Source organism: Aythya fuligula, chromosome 4 (assembly GCF_009819795.1).
Source record: "Aythya fuligula isolate bAytFul2 chromosome 4, bAytFul2.pri, whole genome shotgun sequence".
Taxonomy (NCBI): domain Eukaryota; kingdom Metazoa; phylum Chordata; class Aves; order Anseriformes; family Anatidae; genus Aythya; species Aythya fuligula.
This window is the reverse complement of record NC_045562.1, coordinates 54607449-54628364: the sequence shown is the minus strand read 5'-3', so window position 1 is coordinate 54628364 and position 20916 is coordinate 54607449.

The window sequence follows — 20916 nt, the reverse complement described above, 5'->3', positions numbered from 1 at the left end:
GAAAGTTTCTCCTTTAAAGTATGTATGAAGTTTCACATTTGCAAATCATCAAAGGTTTTGATAAAAGCTTTTGTTTCCTAAAACTCATTTAAAGAAGACCTTTAGACAGACACAGAACAATCTCTTCCATAAATTTTCTGGCAAAAGCAGAGATAGCACAACCAGAAGATATAGAGCATGTTGAGAACACTCCTGAGGGCACAGGACACCTAGAAGACCCATCGGGAAGGAGTCTCAGCAACAAGAAAGTTTCCAGTCCAATCTCTATGAAATTTGACAGATCCCTAGCCCTTAATGATGGTGGCCTAACTAATAACTCCACGTACTGCCAGTTCCTGCAATAGATGGTGTAGCTCACAGCCTTGAAGAAGAAAAAGAGCAATGAAGGTTTCTTTAACATAAAAACAAAGTTTTGACATTATTGTTTCAGGTACAAGACAGGCATTTCACAGTCCTTAAGATTTACATGAATCTTACTCTCCTACTAAGAATCTTAATTCTCTCTCTCTCACTTTTACTCCATATGATGTATCATATTTTTAGGATGAAAACTGAACTTTAACCATACAATTCAGGTGTCTCTTCCCTTTAGGACCTGGAAGCCTCACCTTTTATGGTTTTCTGTCATTTACTCTTCTCAGCATTCTCAGCATATCCTATATGCATTTTCTTATTCGTTTTTTCTGAACAACTGCTGTGCAGGGTCTGGGGCAAAGCACTTTTATTTATTTATTTATTTATTTATTTATTTATTTATTTATGTAAGGTTGGTGCTGAGATAAATGCATGTCTTTGTTTCCTACTTTCCTGCTCTGTTGCATTTTGCTTCTTCTCTTGCCCAGAGAATTTGTGGATGCCCCATCCCTGGAAGTGTTTAAGGTGAGGCTGGATGGGACTTTGAGCCTCTAGTGAGAGGTGTCCCTGCCCATGACAGGGGGTCTGGAATTAGGTGGTCTTTAAGGTCCTTTCTGACCCAAACCATTCTATGATTCTATGATTCTAGGTTGTGTGAATAGTTGTACAGCCATGAAGTCTGATGGCTCAAGTCAGTTCACAAGAGTTACAATGCTCAAGTCAGTTCACAAGAACTATGTTCTCTTGCATAAAGGTTTGGGAAATAAGAAGCTGAAACTAATTTTCAAATCAAAGATTTATGCTGTATAAGAACTTTCTTGGCATAAATTTCAAAAAAAAATGGGCACAAAGATGAGTTGTTTATGCCCTTCAATGTCATGAGCAGGACTGAGTCTGTAACAAGCAGTGCAGTTACTATATGTATCATCATCTGAGCAGGGCTATACATGGACAGGTCCTCACAGCTTTCTGCCGTACCAAGGAGTAATAGGAAAAGGATCTTAAGACTTTGGTTTCCTTTAGTTTTAGTTCCTTTAATGGCATGTTTAAAGTTATAGGTTTCGTCCTTGACAAAACTCATGCCAGACATCCGAGTAGAAGTAATTACTGAAAGTCTACAATAACTAGAAAATAGACAGGTTCGTTAATGCTGGCTTGATTTTTTTTTCTTCTTCTTTTTTTCTTTCCTTTTTTTTTTTTTTTTTTTTTAATTCCATCTCTAAAAGCAATGTCAGTCAGTAAATTAAATAAAGGCACAGGATCCTCATCCAGTTTTCTCAAGATATTTTATATCCTTTATACATGAAAACTGGTCTTACACTTTAATGTTACCATTCTGAGGTAAATTAAGTACCCTTCTTAAAGCAATTTTCCTCTGACATCTTTATATGAAAACTAATAGAAGTTTTCAGACATGCATGCAGGAAATAGTACTCTGTGTAATTTACAGACCTACGCTTCTCTGTCATGCAATTATATGACTTTACTAATTTGCTTGCCCATATGCCAAATCTGGGTCAAAGTATTTAGTTTTTTTTAAGAGATTTGTCTTCTTTCAATTATCAAGTTGAAACAGACATTTTCAACTGCAAGCTTCATAGCTCTGCTGGAATACTGATCTGGTGGTAACTTAAAAACAGCAATGAATGTGTAAGCCCAACAGGTCACAGTTCCCAAGGGTACTAGATACGTGGAAACCTAAATGGAAGGAAGATCAAGAAACAGGTACCTTGTTAGCTGAAAATGGTGACTGTATCTCTTTCAGTTAACTGCAGGCCAAACTTGTCATAACTACAGGATTGGATCCAGATCTGTAGACAGATTCTCCATGTACATGTATAAACATAAGCTTATTTTTAATGAATAGTTTGTTACTACAACATTCACTCAAGACAGACTAAAGCCAAATAATTACTGTAAGTATAAAGTGTAGAATTCATGGGAGTATTTTAGCTTGAAAATTTGCACTTACAAGTAAGACCTTCTGCAAATATAAATGATCAAAGAAAAACTTGCTAAATATTATGTAGGACAATAGTATCCAGTGAGAATTCAGGATAACATAATCATTTATTAAACTTTACATCTCAGTGAGATCTTTTACCTTTAAGTAACTTCTTTAAGTAACTTCAAAGTAAAATCCTAACAATTTAAAAGAAAATGTAGACCTGGGCCTCTGCCTGACATGTTTTTATCCTAGAGATAAGAAAAGCAAGGGTGAAAACTATGACTGCAGACCTTGATTTGTTTCCCTCTTTGCACTATATGCAACTTTCATTTTCTTGCACAAAATCTCATTTAATTACTAAAATATTTCAAATGTGACATACTTGGCATTTTCTGTACTTGATTCACTCCTCCTCTAAGTATTCATTGCATCCTTCTTCCTTCCAACATGAAAATTCAAGTTCTCATTAACCAAGACTAATTAAAAATGGTTTAATTATGTGTTTACACCAAGACTAAAAAGAACTCTCTGTATCTTTCTTAAGTCTTTCAGATGCAAATCATCACTGTTTTGTTATGTCTCTGACAAATATTTTGTAAGTAATATGTCTAGGAGGCTCTAGGGATTCTCAGGATGGCCCTAGATGCCTTAAAGCAACTGCGCACTACTACATGCACACATCCTAAATAGTTCGTAAGAACCAGTTGATAATGCTCCTCTGTATTAGTCCCCACTACCCTTCACCATGAGAGCTAGCTTTATATTTAAAATATCATTTCAGAAGAAATTAAAGGTTTTAAATCATTTAAAACTAGAAAGAATGTTTCTCTCTCTTTTTTTTTTTTTTACATACTTATGTATTTGCATTTGCAAATCCAAATTTTCCTAGGAAATTTTCATCCTGAATCACTTACCATGGGTACTTTCTTTTGACAAATATCATTTGTCTTCTCAAGAACCAGAGCTAGGTGCTACTAAGTATCCTTACTTTTTGGTCCCATTTCCAGATCATTAAAAATCATCACTGTCTGTTTTGTGTGTTTGAAGAGAAATCAGTGGTTGTGCTCTTTTTGAGTTACTTTTGGTTTTCTGGAAACATAAAGAAGCCTCACGAAGTACCACTAATCCTGTACTTTTCTTACTGCAACGGAGGATCATTCTCCTTCCTTCAAGTTTCCCCTGCCTGCCCTTGGCTGATCCCTTTTATCTGGTAGTCTAAGCTATAAACCACAACAGAATCACACATTGCTAATGCTGATCTTCCACTTCTTCCATGCTCGGGATTACTTAGGAGCTCCTAATACAGAATTTTCCACATTCTTCCTGGTTGTCTTTGAAATAAAATATAAAGCCTGAGCATTCACATGCTAAATTGTATATTTTGGTGCTGACAGATTTCTCACAAGTCCGGGAAAGCATTCACTAAGGCTTAACACTTAGGATAACCAGGCTATTCTTGCTTCCACATGTTCTTTACACTGGAAAGTTCTGGGAGACCTCCTTCAAGACTGAATTGGCATGTCCAGGCCTTGGACCCTGGACATGCCAGAGTTGGAATTACAATTTGGAGCAATTTCCATACCTGTAAATGTGAGAGAGGGTACACTAAGCTAATGGGAAATGGTTTTGTTTACAAGGGAGAGAGAGAGTGAGCAGGAGTTGTGTTCATGAGTCACAAAAGGGCAGACAGGAAAAAAGAAAATGAATAAAGGAGGTAAGTCTGTATCATCTGTCAGATGTTCACTAGCACCACTACCAAGGACATCACAGAAATTGTCTGAGAAACTAGTATATGTTGAACAGGTCTCTGATCCACCAAACCCTTACCAAATCTTAAAATACTGAGGAGGTTCTTAGAGACAGAAAGAGTAATCCAATTTTTCCAGCATTTGGAGGAAATGAAAGAAAACCTTCAAGCTAGCTCAACCTTCATTTTATATTTGTTTTATTCTGTCTCAGATTGATCCAATTGAGTATCACAAGCTAAGCATTAATGCCATTGAACGAGATAATACGAATAGCAAAGGTTCTCCAAGAAATGTAATTTTAGACTTAGGACATAGGACATAGGGATATAACAGACATGAAAGAAACTTCAAATTTTCATTGATCATCTAGAAGTAAATACAAAACAGCTGTAAAATTATTGCTGATGACAATTGCAGAGGCACAGAATTTAAAGAACCATACGGCTGTTTAACAAGGGCTTTTGAAACAAAGATGTGTTTTATTACTTCATACAGAGTGTAGGTGTACCAATAATGAAAAGAAAATTTGGGTATCATATAAAAAAAAAAGTGGAGCAATAGGAAGGTTTGTTTTCTGTTTTGTTTTCGATCTGTGTAGAGGAGACATATCCTTTCAAATACCTGTTTATGCACTTCACAAAAGGCTAAACCAAGGCAAGAGGATGTGTCAAATTCTTCATCCCTCTTCAGACTGTGCAGAAGGGACATACCTGTGTTTTGCTATCAAGTGGTGGCTGGAGTTCTCAAAGAGCTTCTGACAAACAATAACTATGCCTAAAAATACTTAGAAGTTGCTTTTAACACATTCATTTTGCCAACTGCATTTTATTATTCTGCATCATTTATGGTTTATGAAATCATTTATGGTTTATCCACAAAAGTATCCCTTTAGTTTAAACAAAATAATCACCTAAAGTCTTGGGAAAGTTCAAGTATAGTCAATTAACATCACTGACACTAGAGGTAGCATTACTTTTCTGTCAAGAAAATTGTCCTACTTTTCCTTTCAAGTCTCATGTGCTTTCATACTTTCAAATAATCTAAGTTTACAATCATATGTCAGTTTTTCGCTGCTAAAGGAATACACAAAAACAGACTTCAAAGCCATCTTTGTTCTGCACATACATATCAAAGAAAACATCTATTTTATTTTGCTGCATCAAAGGCTATTAAGTGCTATTTTAACATTAGGAAAATAATACAATTTGACATTCCATGAACGTAATGTTCATCAACGTGCCTTCATTAATTCCTTTCCTAGATTTTAACTTTTTGAAGTTACATCAAAAGTTCAGAAATTATATACACAAAGATATATATATGTGCATGCACATATATATATAAATACATACATACATACATAAATACACAAAGACTTGCCTAACACAGCATTTTATTCAGAAAGGATTAAAAGCATCTAATTATGATTGTCAGTCCATAAGAATTCTTTAACAGATGATAGTTCTATTAATTATGGGTTTATAGTTCTTTTAACTTACACAATCGCCCTACAGCTTCTACAGTTCTCTGATTTTTTTTTCTCCCTTGATACATTTATGGAAATCTTAAGCCTTCGTGTAAAATTCTGACGTTGAAGTATTTTTAAGCTCTTGTTGAGGTTAATCAAAGTCACTTAAAAGCAATCCCTAAAAGCTCCTTCACTACATAGCAAATGAATCTTTCTTCACAAACACATTTTAGAATAATGACATGGATTTAGAATCTCAAGTAAAGTGTGACCCTGATACTCATTAGTGGAGAGATAATTTATACTTGTGAAGCTGCCTGTGGTGTTTAGGACAGAAAGTGTTATGTTCCTAAAATAAACTTCTTTGCTTAACTGGTCTCTTCCCACAGTAGTACCATGTAGCATTAAGAACTCTTATTTCTTTAGTGTTATTTTCTCTATTCCATGGAATGATTAAACATTCTTTTTGCATAACTCTGATTGATTATATATGGTCTATGATGATGTAGGATATAGAGTTCAATGTTTTCACATGGACACCCAAAATACCACTTGATAATTACCTTATGACCTATTCAAATTATAACCTAATCAACTCACAATCTATTACCGAGACAATCTATGTTGCTAAAAAAAGTAATGTTAGGCACAAATAATCAATGATACTGTAAGTACTCTTGATTCTTTTCTACAGTTGTCCATAAGTTTTTATATATAAAGACAACTACCATTTTGGTGTATTTTACAGGAAAAATAAATAAATAAATAAATGAAGAAAACAAGTTGGAAATTACAGAAGTTAAGATTATACGGTCAATTAAAGTCAACAGAAAATAAAGAAATTTGCAAAGCAATGATAAATTTAAATTCATCTAATTTATCTAAGACAAAAATATTTCAAAATTATTCTGTGCAATAAACTTTACGAAAATTTTACTATTGAAAGACAAAAAAATCATTCTACACTTTCATGTACTGTTTATTTAGTTGCATTATTTATGTTGCCAGTCATGTCTTTCTTTACCCACCCAGCACACCAGTTTCAAGGAATCATGAAACAATTCAGATTGCAAGTTGATCTGGCGGTCACCTCTGCCAATCCACTGCTCAGAGCAGGTCTAGAACAGATCACTTTGCTCCCAGCTATGGCCAGTCAGGTGTTGAACATCAACCTTTTACAGTATTTGATCGTCATCACTATAAGGGAAAATATTCCAAATACCTAAGTAGAATTTCCCCTGTTCCAGTTTATGTTCATTGTTTTTTCTTCTATCAGTGTGTACCTCTGTGAAGAGTCTGGCTCTATCCTATGTGCATCCTTCAGTAAGAAGGTTGTAAGCAACAATAAGGTCTCTTCTAGGCCTTTGATCCTCAAGCCTGAAAAATCGAGTTCCCTCAGCCTCTCCCACTATATCCTGTACTTTATCCCTCTTGGGGCTGAAGTGGCCATCTTGGTGGCCTCTCCTGTGGCTTTGCTCTGGAAATAAACATTTCCACCCAATTACATTCCTATCACTCATATATGTTTAGAAGTGGCTTCTAAGAGGATTTTCTCCCTTGCATAGGGACTGGGATGAGGCTGGTCACCTTGGTGTTAACCGGATCTCCCTTCCCACCCTTCTGGAAGATGGTATGACATCTGCCTTCTCTACCCACCAGGAAGCTCCCTGCTTGTCACTACCTTTTGCAGGTGAGCAGCCTCACAATGACATCACAAAGACAGATCCTTCCTTCAAGTGCTGAAACAGCTTCTCCACAGCTGAAATGCAAGACCAAAGGCAGGAAGACAGACTGTCTTTGTATTGCCAGAGCTGGCCAGCCAGTGCATCCACCATTTGTCCCTCTCCGTCTTTCTAGGTTATTATTACTACTGATTTGGCATATGACAATGGTGCACTCTGAACAAACTTACACCACATGGGTCATGTGCACTGGACTTCATCTGGATCTCTGTACATCTGGTCACTTTCCAGGTCACCTTCTGTGGTGGTTCCACTTGAGTGGCCAGCCAAGCTCCACCACAGCCGTTCTCTCACTCCCCCTCCTCAAAGAGGAATGGGGAGAAAATACGATGAAAAGGGCTCAAAGGTTGAGATAAGGACAAGGAGATCACGCAGTAATTATTGTAACGGGCAAAACAGACTCGGCATAGGGAGATAGTAAGATTTATTACTTATTACTAACAAGCTAGAGAAGTGAGAAACAAAGGAAAGAAATCAAAAGCACCTTCCTCTTCCATCCACCCTCTTCTACCTCCTCCCCCCAAGGAGAGGAGGGGGGCAGGGGAATGGGGGTTATGGTCAGTCTACAGTGCTTCTCTGCCACTCCTTCTCAGTCACTTTTGTCCCCTGTGTTGTGGGGTCCCTCCCACGGGATGCAGTCCTTGATGAACTGATCCAGCGTGGGCTTCCCACAGGCAGCAGCTCTTCCAGAACTGCTCCGGATATGGGTCCGTACCACAGGGTCCATCCCTCAGAAGCAAACTTCTCCAACCTGGATCCCCCACAGACAGCAGCTCCTGCGAGGTCACCTGCTCCTGCATGGTTTCCTCCACGAGCTGCAGCATGGAACCCTGCTCCACCGTGGTCCTATATGGGCTGCAGGGGGACATTCTGCTTTGCCATGGTCCTCACCACAGGACGCAGGGGACTTCTGCTCCGGTGCCTGGAGCACCTCTCCCCCTCTTTCTTCACTGACATTGGTGCCTGCAAGGCTGTTCCTCACTCCTCTCACTCTCCCAGCTGCTGTGTATCGCAGCGTTTTTTTCCCTGTCTCAAATACGCTCTCACAGAGGCGCAAAACAACATTGCTTATTGGCTCCTCTCTGGTCAGCAGTGGGGCCCTTCCCAAACATGGGACAGCTTCTAGATCCTTCTCACAGAAGCCACTCCTATAGCCCCCTGCTACCAAAACCTTGACACATAAACCCACTACACCTTCAGAAGCCTTGTATGCTACCAACCTACTCCCACTGACTTGCCGGCATCCAAGAGGTTTAAGCTATCCCTAACTCTTTTTCTTTATGTGCTGTGGGCACTCTTTCAGTCCCACAGACTCTTCTTGGGGGCTCAGGACCTAAAGAGACAGAGGGCAAGCCTTACTAGTGAAAACGGACTAAAAAGGTATTGAGTACTTCACCCTTTTTCTTGACCCTTGTTACTAAGTTCCTTACCCCACTAGGCAATGGGCCCACTCAATCCTTATCCTTCCTTCTCCTGACAATGTGCTTAGAAAAACCCTTTGTGTTGTGCTTACTCCCTCTGCTAGCATCAGCTCCAGGTGAGAATTTGCTTTCCTCACTCTGTTCCTATGTGGGTGCTCAATATCTTTGCATTCCCACGTAGCCTGTCCCTGCTTCTGTCATCTGAGTGCTTCCTTTTCGTGCCTGAGCTCAGTCAGGAACACACCATTATTGTGCATTCTTGCACCTTCTGAAGAGGTTGTACTTAAGAATAGCCATCTCTCCTGGGTGCCTTTGCCCTCCAGGGCAGTTTCCCATGGGATTAGCCTAAGCAGGTCCCTAAGCAGGCTGAAATACACTCTTCTGAACTGCAGAGTTGTAATTCCAGTACTGTCTCGCTCACTCCTCTTGGGATCTTAAATTCCACAGCCTCTGCCATGCAAACTGCATAGTAGTTTGTTTGCAGACACTATCCACTGTGCTCCCTAAGGAGCAATGAAACACAAATGGCAACTGCATGCCGATGCCTGCCACTCGGGCAAGGCACACCCCATCAGGTCCCCTGAGCCTGCAAACCCATCAGAACAGAACATCACCTGACAACAGTCACTCAGCTTGTGGCTGCTGTCACCACCGCATGCTCCTGCCACCTTCTCTGCCCTCAGAGCAAATGAAAGCTGCACACAGGTGTCTGCACAGACAGCAAAGCACAGTTTGCTACCTGTCACATGAAAATTTTCTCAACACCTGTGTTTTTAATCAAATCAGGATTGAAGCAGTTTATTACAGAATTATTGACAAGCACTCAGTTAATGACACATTCAGGATCGGTATCAGCAATACAACAAATAAAACACAATCATGGACAATTACAAATAGTTGTAACTCCCTTTAATTTCTACAGATTCCTATATTGATAATTCCCAAATGATGTAATCCCCCATTTATTCACAGTTACATGCACATGCAACCCCTCTCACAGGACATGTGGATTGTAAGCACATCCTCACTCTTACCACTGCAGGGTCCCCTACTTGCTCAGGCCTGTGTTGGAGATGCGGGGGCTCCAGCTTTATACATACCATTGCTGCAATCTGATGATGCACACAACAGTGAGAAAGCCCTTGTAAGACCACACATGCCTTCCTGAGGTGTAGATCTCTACTTGCTGTGCCCCATACTCCAGGTTCTGGTGTAAGCTCCTCATGGTGCCTGGGCAGAAGCTGTTAAGTCCTGTTCGACTCTGTCTCTGTTCCCACTTCTGTCTTCCTCCATTTGAAATCTTCATGTTTATTTTGTACCTCTTTTCAAGCTTTCTGATTTCTAGTTACTGTCCCATTTGGTTGATAATACTGTCCATAACATTATTAGATTTGGAGCAAATGCCCAGCAGACGCTTTCAGGTGTTAGATTCACCAGCATTCCTCAAACTCTCATGCTTATGTTAGCAGCTATTGCTATCCAGGTCAATTTACCAAGGGATGGGGGGCTGTGCAAGCATTTCTAGCTACTAAATTAAAGGAAAACCCTCTAAAATGCAAAATTTAATAACACTTGAAAAATATTGTGTACAGGAATATTCTTCCTTTAAATTCACATATTTCCCTTTCCTTACAAACTTCCCGCAGTGTCCAAGTGCAAAGGGGAATCACTGAACTACTACTAAGTTAATTTTATAGATAAAATAACATAAAGGCCATGAGCAACCTGCTATAACTGCTTTCTGGCCCAACTCCTTTGGACTACATGACTCTGAAATTCTAAATATATATTTAGATATGAGAGAAATACATAGTTTACAACAACAAAGATATAGAAATTTGACCATTTCTCATTATTGGCAGGTGTAATAAAATTATGTTTAAAAGGATTACCAGCCCCTTGTACTGTCAATTACATAATTATCATTATTATTTTCATAGCATTTATACTCCATATACCTAGTTTATAGTTATTATATGTGATTACATTATCAATGCCTGTCACTATCAAATGAAGCTGAATGTAGTCTGTAGGACTGAGGTCCAAAGGATGTATTTGTATTGACTAACTTGGGAAATAAAGACATGATGCAAAATCACTGGGGCAAGAAAACTCCCTATTTTGTAACTTCATACTGCCAAGACTGCTCAATAGCAGTTCAGAATACTTGGGAAAAAAGAACTCCTCACATAATCTTTACTTAGGTATGAATTCATAGGAAAAGAGAATCATAAGTAGAAGATTTAGAAATGATATATTTACTTGAATCTGTTTGTCCTCTCTCAGCACTATGCACTGCTTCACACCTCTTAATAATCTGGTTAGCAATGTGCATGGGATTGTTTAACCCCCTGCCTGCAATGTACAGTAAATATTATTACAAGAGTATGACTGCTTCATGAGATGCTAATAAACTGATTTATATGAAAACCACTGGAATTCCATAGGTTTCTGAAACTGTATCATGCTTTTAATCAGCAGCTTCAGTTCAGCCTAAGCTACATGACACCAATCCAGTGAAGCCCTTCAAGGAGCTGTATAGACTGTAGTAACTACTCTGAAGTAATAACACAAATCCAATGAGAAAAAAAAAATCTCAATTATTTTTTTCCCTTGAAGCAGAACTTAGCATTAATTGTTTAACTACTGTCAATATATACAGCAAAACTTATCTCTTTGCCAGTACATTTAGACATAAAGACAAGACGTTCAATAGGCTTAGTTATTCTATTTAATTCCTTTTAACAGTAGGTTTTTGAAAGACTAGCATAGCAGTCATTCCATAATTAGTTGAACATGACATATTTTCTTTTGGGAAATATTTTGCATGATGTCTTGAGCCTGAAGTGCTTAGCTCTACCTTTATGGCAATGGCATTTTAACTTTTATCATAGAGTTTCTCTCTCTGATCTGTTAAAACTTTGCTTGGATTAACAACAAATTCTTAGCTCCATATATATAGATACCTATATATATCACTTTTGTCCACAGTTATTCTGAGTGGAGGAGTTTTATGAAATTGTGAATTTGAACATAGGTCCCTTCATTCACACAGTTCATATCTTTGATGAAGATGCCCTACTTGAAGTTAGGCCTTAGTATTCAACCGAACTTTCAGAGAGACCACTGCTGAAAAGTAATTACAAATATATTTGTAAATTATATGAGATCAACCTTAACATTACATAAATATTGAATATTTAATAAAATCACTGATCGTTAATTTAATAAAATCATTAGTTGTAACTGTGGAATGTCAAGTGTAGCTATACACAGCATGTAGCTGAACACAGCGTGTTCTTGGGAGTTTTTTCTTTACAAATTATTCCACCAGTTTTATTCATTATCTTCTCTATCCATAATGATCTTTTATCAATTTAATATGTCTTTAGCCAACTTTTGGACTGCAAAGCAGAAAAGCCTACATACCTAAACTATTCCACTGATTACTTGCAGCATATTCATCATATGCAAAACTCTTGAAGGATTATAGCTCAAAACTTCTTGAGAAGGACAAGTTTGGTAACTTTGAATCTCATGGAAGAAGGTTGTTCAAACTATAGAAAGAAGCTACAAAACAACCATGTCCCTCTCTGATAAATTACTGGTCATACAGAGTGCCCTTCATCCAAAGCAACCAAATCTGAAGATTTTCCAGAGTAATTTAAGGGCACCCCAATGAAAAAGGAAGCCTTAGGGGATATGTTATACCTCTTATTGTCCATAGCAACATCGGTATGTGAAGGAGACATGTTTACGAAGGCACCATTTATGACTTCTGTCAATGGAGTTCAAAAAATCTTCCACCATCAAGGACTTAATTATGTTTTGGTGCACATTCAGGTGCGCATGTTAACTTTGGGGTGAAATGATTCTTTGGTATTTGTCTTTAGATGAAATACCATTTATTCTTACAGTTTCAGGACTGCGAACAATTCCCTGTACTTCTAAATATGTACAGAACCTAGAGTTCTCACTTGACCAAAATCTGACACATTTTAATAACATTATTTAAATAAATGACTTTTTTTTTTTTTTTAATCACACTATTTCTAATATCTTCTAGATAGTATCTATCTTATCTATCTTAGAAGGTATTATCTTTGGTTAAAACAACTAATGCCGTAGTCTTTAGACACTCAACCATATTGTATGCATTTTCAATCCTGAACTCAGGACACAATTTGATAACATGATCTGTTAAGTAATTTTGTGTTTTATGTTCTTCTGAGCCTCTCAGAAAACACTTTTAATTATTTACAATAATGAATAATGTCAGGTGGATGTAATATGTGTTGCATATGAAAAGATTGAATTACAAAATGACTTAATTCAAATTCAAATTCTTTAGATTATAGCTTCTTCTAAAAAGAAATCAGTATAACTGGCAAACAATAAGCAGCTCCTATCTAATAAAAACTGAATTTCTTTAGACAAATGCATCAGCCATGTGAAGAATATGTGGAAGAAACAAATCTTAAACCAGTTTTAACTCTTGTGCAATTACTACAGTTCAAGCAAAAGGTAATATTCTATGCAAATAGTACAGGATTAAATGCCTTCATAAGCTTATTTTATATACATCATAATAGTTTATTATTCTTAGTAAATCACATTCATTCAAGAAGACACTATAAATAGGAAGGCTGAAATAAAGTACCTGAAAGCTCAGAAAAACAACTTTGATGAGACTGTCTTTGCATATTACAGCTATATATTTATAAATATTTCACCAATTAAAAATAAAATCATAATTATAAGCAGTAAGAATAGATAAGAAGAATGCTGCAGATTAGAGAGTGACTGAATAGGTTATATATTTCCAAGTCTGTTTAGGCTGACGCAGACCTAAGATCCTTAGAATGATTGGTGTAAAGTGAGAGCCTTTAGCAGTTGTCTTGGAAATGTTTTAAAGGACACCTGAAATTTCAATAAATAAGTGTCATCATACTTCTCATCCTTAAAAGGTAAGAATCAAGTGTTTATATTTATAGACCTCTTGCTTGAAATAAATTCCTAAAAAGGAGAAAAAAAAAAGAGAGAGAGAGAGAGAGAGAGAAAGAGAGAGAACAAACTGCTTTAAGCACTGGGAGAAACAGAAAGAAATGAGAAGTCAGTAAGGATTTATCATGAACATATGAACAAATACTGTCAACCAATCTAATCTGATTGTGACATGATAGGAGACCCTAAGAAGAAAGGAAAAGCAGCAGATGTCATAACTTGACTTTCCTAATGCTTTTGATGTGACATTCTGATAAACAAGTTAGAAAAGCATGGTGTGGATGAAAGGGGTGTAAACCAGCTGGAAAGTGTAGATAGAAAGCAGTTTTGGTAGTTCCCTGTCAAAATGGAGGCCCTCATCAAGAGTGGTTCTGCAAGGCATCGATCTTTTTTATTATTATTTTTGTGAATGGTAGAATAAAGGGAATACTTACAGAAGGGGCACATAGAGTGAAGCCTTGTGGGAGCATTAGAAGATAGGACTTGAATGGAGAGTCCCACATAGACCAACCAGAGTAGCAGCATGTGAGGAAGAAGCAAGACAGAACTCAGTATGGACAACATTCTACACCTGATAAAGAGAACTCAACCACCTACATACAGTAGGGAATAACCAGCTAGGCAGCAGTAGTTCACAGGCAACCTGGGAAATTAGTAAATGTAAACTGAACAGAAGTTGAAATGTCATCTTGCGCAGGAGGGAGATCTCATGCTACATTTATGACATAGAAAGTAAGCTTCTCTCTCACATTACAAGCCTCATTTAGAGTGTTGCATTTAGTTTTAGGCACCAGCTGGAAGTAGCCAGGAGAAACAAGAATGATCAGAGACAAGAATGATCTCTGAAGAAAGACTGAATGAATAATGCTTGCTAAACTTAGGGAAAAGAATGAGGAAAGAACACAGTAAACTTCTAAGAGTGACTGGAAAACTGCTTCCAAGCCCATGGAGGGTGAAACAGGGTTAGCACCAACAAGCAAAGGAACTCAGAACTATCTTTTACAGATCCTATGGAAGCTATGATTTGCCTGAGCCATATAAATTGCCCTTAAAAAAGTCTAGATGTGTCTTACTTGTATTGAGGAAGACATAGATCCTGCCTTAGGGTAAGCAAATGGCTTGAATGAGCTCTATTCTCCCTTTTGTATGCTTGGACACCAGAACAAACATTTGAAGTTTTAATAACCGCATAATGGAGGAAGTAAAAACATTTTGCACGTAGTCCTTGCAAGGACTTTAGGAATTCATTCCTTGCCAGTGACTTGAAGTATTCAGTTTACACTGATTAATTGCTTTTATTCTGTGGAAGAAAAACTTGTGGAACTAATGATAATGCTAATTTTTGCATTTCAGAGCTTTGAAATGACAATAGCATTATAAAGATGGGTCTCATTACTTCCTGCATATTATACAAGCCACAGAACACTCACATAGCAGATTTCCAAGTCAGAAAATAAACTTACCCCCTACACAAAATATTTGTTTTGGTCCATTTATGTCGGAGTCTGTTTTTAAGGTAGTTGTGTCAATTGCAGAGAGAGATAACTTGATATAGTTAGAAATGTAAATCCATGTTTAACTTGGCACAAACTGTGTTTGAAAAAATACCAGACATATTTCACACACAAATATTATCGAATCATATTTCTTTAATGATAATGGAAATATCTGGAAATTGACTCATAAATGTACTCATTGTGGTTGGAGTACAATTTTCTTTGTTAGTGCCAGGAGTAGTTTCCAAATACTATCTTTTAAGTGTAATAAATCTGTACTGAAACAGAAAAAAATACTAAGTATCTAAACTGAGTTTTTAAAAAAATGCCTGGGAGAGCTGAATGCCTCCTTCCTTTTCAGTAAATTTGTGACTACATTCTTTTATACATACTTTTATGTAGTCCTGGAAAGTATTAGATATGAACCAATTCAGAAATGATTAAAGATGTCTGGACAAAACATTGTTTATGTAGACAGATACTGTTTTATGCTTTGAATATGAGAAATAAACTTGTATTTCAAGATATATTAAATAGTAAGCAGAATAATAAGTAAGCAGAGATCTCCTCTGCCTCCTCTTTCGATACTCCTGAAGCTCGATATTTTAATATCTCTATACACAAAATATGTATATTCTCTACACTTCATGCTGTTCATGTGTGACAACCTTTTATTGTCTTTGTAAGGTAGTACACAGTCACATTTCTTCTGAACTCTTCCAGATTAAAACCCTGAATGGTCCCACAATGTAGATTAAATATATCAAGCCAGTTCAATATTTGTTTACCACTCAGTTCTGTACCGGTCTGCTTCTTTAACCACTCTGGGTTTCTACCTGCAGTATTTGCTTGCTTGTGGTGGGTTAGCCCTGGCTAACAGCAGAACCCAGCTGCTCACTCACTCCCTGCCGTCAGCTGGAAAGGCAGATGAAACAGGAGATTGAGATAAAGACAGGGACAACACATACCAGTTACCACTGCAGGCAAAACAGACTCCACATGGGGATAATTACCTTAATTCATTGCCAATGAACATAGATTTGGGTAGTGAGAAAACAAAAAGGCAAGTACTAAAACCCCTTTTCTCCCCCTTTCCCTAGGCTCAGAGCCACTCCTTCACGCCCAGCTCTTCTATCTGTGTCCAAGCTGCCGTGGCCAGGTGGGGGTAACAGTACACAGCGGTTTCTCTCTGCCACTCCTTCTTTCTCACACCTCTTACCGCTTCAGCATGGGCTCTTAACAGGCTGCAGTTCTACCAGGAGGATCTGCCTGCTCCGTGGGCTGCTGAGCAATACCTGCTCCATGCCTGCAGCACCTTAATTTTCCCCATGAGTCTTTTTTGCCTGCTATAGTTTTTGGTCCTAAACATCTGCAGCCACAGTAGAACAGGCACTAGTAAGTAAATTTAAGATTCAGAATCTGAGTTTTGAAGTTGATTCCTCAGTGCTACAATATCTGATCTGGCCAAAGGATGTCACAGATGCAGTCATCAAGACAGAAGTGTTCTGAGATTAACCAAGTTCTTGGCATCTTCCAACAATGTGCCTTCCAGAGTAATGACACTACTGGAGTTTCACAGATTTTGAAGTCTGGACTTCAAAGTAACAAGTAAAGTATCTTTTTTTTTTTTTTTTTTTTTTTTATGCTCACAGTTTCTGCACATATTTTATACAATCATTAAAAATGTGCCATACGGCTTCCTGGGTTTTGTATAACAAGATTCACTGGTGAGATGTTGAATTGTGTCATCAAATGATGCATATCACTTCAAATAGAATCACAGAATGGCTCAGGTTGGGAAGGTCACCCAGTTCCAACCCCCCTGCCGTGGGTAGGGATGCCACCCATTAGATCAGGTTGCCCCGGGCCTCATCCAATCTGGCCTTGAACACCTCCAAGAATGGGACATCCACAACCTCTCTGGGCAACCTGTACCCTTACCACTCTCCGAGTGAAGAATTTCCTCCTAACATCCAATCTAAATCTCCTCTATTTTAGTTTAACTCAATTCCCCCTTGCCCTGTCATTATCTGACAGAGCAAAAAGTTGCTCTCCATCTTTTTTTTTATAAGACCCCTTTTAAGTATTGAAAAGCTGTAATAAAGAAAAAAAAAAATTCTTTTTATGGAAGATACCCATAACAGTATCAGAAAGGCATTAAGACTGACAAGATGATAAGAATGTAAAAGTTTTCAAGAGAAAATTTCTACACCAGGAAAGTACATAGGCAAGGCTTTCACTGGCTGTTTTTATTGAGCTTCTGAGCCATAAAATACATGGACAATAGCAACTGTAAATGGTGGATCACAAGCCTAATCAGCAAAATAACCTCCCAGAAACTGAAGACATCAGTGTATACAAGTCTTTCAATTTCAGCAGAAAGAAGAAAAGAGTTTGGAAAAGTAAGTAAAGAGAGAAAGGAAACAAACAACACATAAGCAGGGGAAAAAAAAAAAAAAAAAAGAACAACCGTGATAAAGCCTAACAAATCTTCAGTAAAGGTCATATTAGGAAGTTCAAGGATAAGTCTACTGAAAGTGAAACAGCAAAAACTTTAAAAGCCACAAACAGCTATAAGTGCAAGAATTACCAAAAACTTGATCAAGACGAACAAAATAATGAAGCACAAAACAGCAAGTACTGAGAATATTGTCCTTATCAGAAATAAAACTACTTAAATAGGAAATTAGTCTATTTATTCAAACACACGTAGAATAAATACAAGAACAGATGTAGCAAGCTGATCATGTGTATTTAATGCCCATGTACTCCTTAAAGGAGGAACATGCTGATCTTTGTTTTGATTGTCTAATTAAAATTTATTTTGCCTTTAGCTCTTCTTGAAGCTCTTTTTTTTTTTTTTAAACTCATGACTCTGCTTTCTCACAACTTCTCAAGGAGAAAGGTTAAAGATGAGAAACAGCTCCCTTGCCGTTAGTGTATTTGCTCTGTTGTATCTGACACCTCTGTTATTGAGAGCTGATTCTCTCAGTGATTCAACTCCCAGTTCTACCCAAGAGTAATAGATAACAATACCCAACTATCTTTAAAATATAATCTTTACAGTTATTACAGTCCACCTGTGTAAGGAGCAGCTAATTTTTAACATTATAACATTACGTAGTATATACTGTGACTCTAAATACATTCATTGTAGTAATAAAATGTCTGTTTATCAAATGTCTTTGCTGACAATACTTTGCTTCATTACTGGATGGTAAATTTTCTTATGGAATATTTATTTAAATTAACTAACACACAATTTCACATTTAAAAGTAGCATTTTTCCATTAATTGTGAGACCACAGATGTGGTCCCAAATGCCAGATGTATTTTTGATTGACTTCCACAGACTTAATTGTTTCTTACTGCTGCATTCTAGCTCAACTATTATTTATTGAGTTTTATGAAACTGACTATGTGAAAGTTCAAAGTCTACACTGTACAGGAAATAAGAATATATTAGCAGAATGGCCCTTCTTATTATTAGAAAATCTGTGAATCTATGATCCGATATTTTAATAAAAATTAGCAGGAGCCAACTTAACATTTGAGACATATAGTAGCCTTCATTCTCTCAGTGAAAATGTTTACAGTTGGAGTATCTTTCAAAACACCTTGATACAAGTGAAATAACTACAGTTAAATAAATAAATAAATAAAAATCATTAAAGTCACTAATGTGAGTCTCATAAGACCATGAGCAGATTTATTCAAGTGTATGCATTATGCAAAGAGCACAAGAACCTACCTCTCACTCTCATTGGTGTAAATCAGATTCAACGTTTTCCATAAAGGAAGGAAGCTGTCTCTCTTCAGATAGAGAAGAGATAGAAAGTTCAGAAAATAACTCAGGAAAATGACAGCCTGTTTGTCCACTGCTGTCAATCAATATAATGTATGAAATACTGGACAGCTTTTGTCAAGTTTTCCCCATTTTCTGGCTAGCTCTTATTTTAACCTACAACTCTACCCAATGTAAGGAGAGGGCTAATTAAGAGACAGACAAGCTTCTCATTTACTACTGTCAGTCCTACACTGAGTAGAAACAGTAGGCATCTACATTTTCAGACAAAGAAAAGACATTGTCAGCAAGTTATCTTCTGTGATGGATCTTTAATTCTGTCTTTCCCTTCCTGCAGTCTGCTTGCTGAACAGTCTGAAGAAATCTTTAACGTTATCCTTCTATAGCTCCTGATAAGTAGCACAGTAACTTGAGATGGGGCAAGGTAGAAATTATATTGCTGTGAGATAGTGACTGTGTTTGTGTGTCTATTAACTGACATTTTGCTATGAACAGTGGTATGTATCTAGAGATCCCGGTAAGTTTTAGTTTCATTTGTACTGAGATTCAGGGAACTTTGGCAGCAGTAAGCAAGTACTAAAAAGATGCATAAGAAGTATGTTGGATTTTTTTTCTCTTTGAGTATTTGGGAAATGTCATGGCATGTACTGAACGTGGGCTGGTATTAAAATTCTGAACCAGACCAAAAAGATTATCCACAACACAATTAATGAGTACATATGAAAACCCTTCAGTGTGCTCCTTTCCTTACTGCTGACTGTAGATCTACCCTATGCCTTAATTACATAAATTACAGTAATATTGCAGTAATATAATCAAAGTGAACACCTTACTGGTATGTGTCTGGATAAATTAGTTCAGATAAGTGTTTATCACAAAATACATGTGGGAAGAGTAACACAAAGGAGTGCATTGAGAATCTGATGTTTCACTTAGTTATTACCCATAGAAATGTGTTAATTTTGTGGCAGTTTTTGATGATAAAAGTACTTTACAAATTGCAGACATGGGTCACACCTTTTAGGAGACAAACTGTTCTACAAAATATCACTCCAGTTCTGGAGAAAGGCTCATAACCAGGGGAGTTTTAAATTGAAGCAAAAAACTTAACATGTACACCTTGGAGACAAGTGTCATAATTTCTGGATTATGCAGATGCCACTAAGATTTAGTACAGTCCAGTCAGTGTACCATCAGAGAGTTCTATTTTATTGCATTGGATAGTTTCCATAGATAATATGAACACATTCATTTCAGACAACCTTTTTGACTTAGGTTTTTCACTCACTTACTTACAGCATATAAGAAACAGTGTAGCTGCGATATCACCTCCTCCTCTTGGATTCTTTGAAATGTGAATGAAAGAAATCACCAAAGGGGATATCATGCCTCCTTTCTGCCCAAACTGATGACCTTTTTTGAAGAGGTGAATTAGTTGGCACAAAGAATGTGACTCTACGATTCATGACATTTTTTCCCCCTGAACAGACTATTTGCTATCAATGCAGAAGTAACATGGACTGTACAAGGGGTTCTGCAAATCAAATAGCTTATGTTTGTCTGCAGAATGTGTTCCTCATTTATGAGAGCAAATCCACAGTACAGTGTAACACAGAATCTCAAAATACTTGAAGCTGGAAGGCACCTCTGGAGATCACGTAGTCCAGATCCCCTGGTTAAAGAAGGATTGCCAAGACCAGGTTGCTCAGGGCTGCCTCCAGTTAGGTCCAGAGAATCTCCAAGGACAGAAACTCCAAAACTCCTCTGGCAACCTGTTCCAGCATTTTACCACTCCCAGAGTAAAAATGCATTTTCTATGTTTAACTGGAATTTCCAGTATTTCAGTTTGTACCCACTGCCTCTCATTTTTTTGAGTACCACTGGCACATCACTAGCATCTGAATAAAAAAATTCTGATGAGAAGAGACAT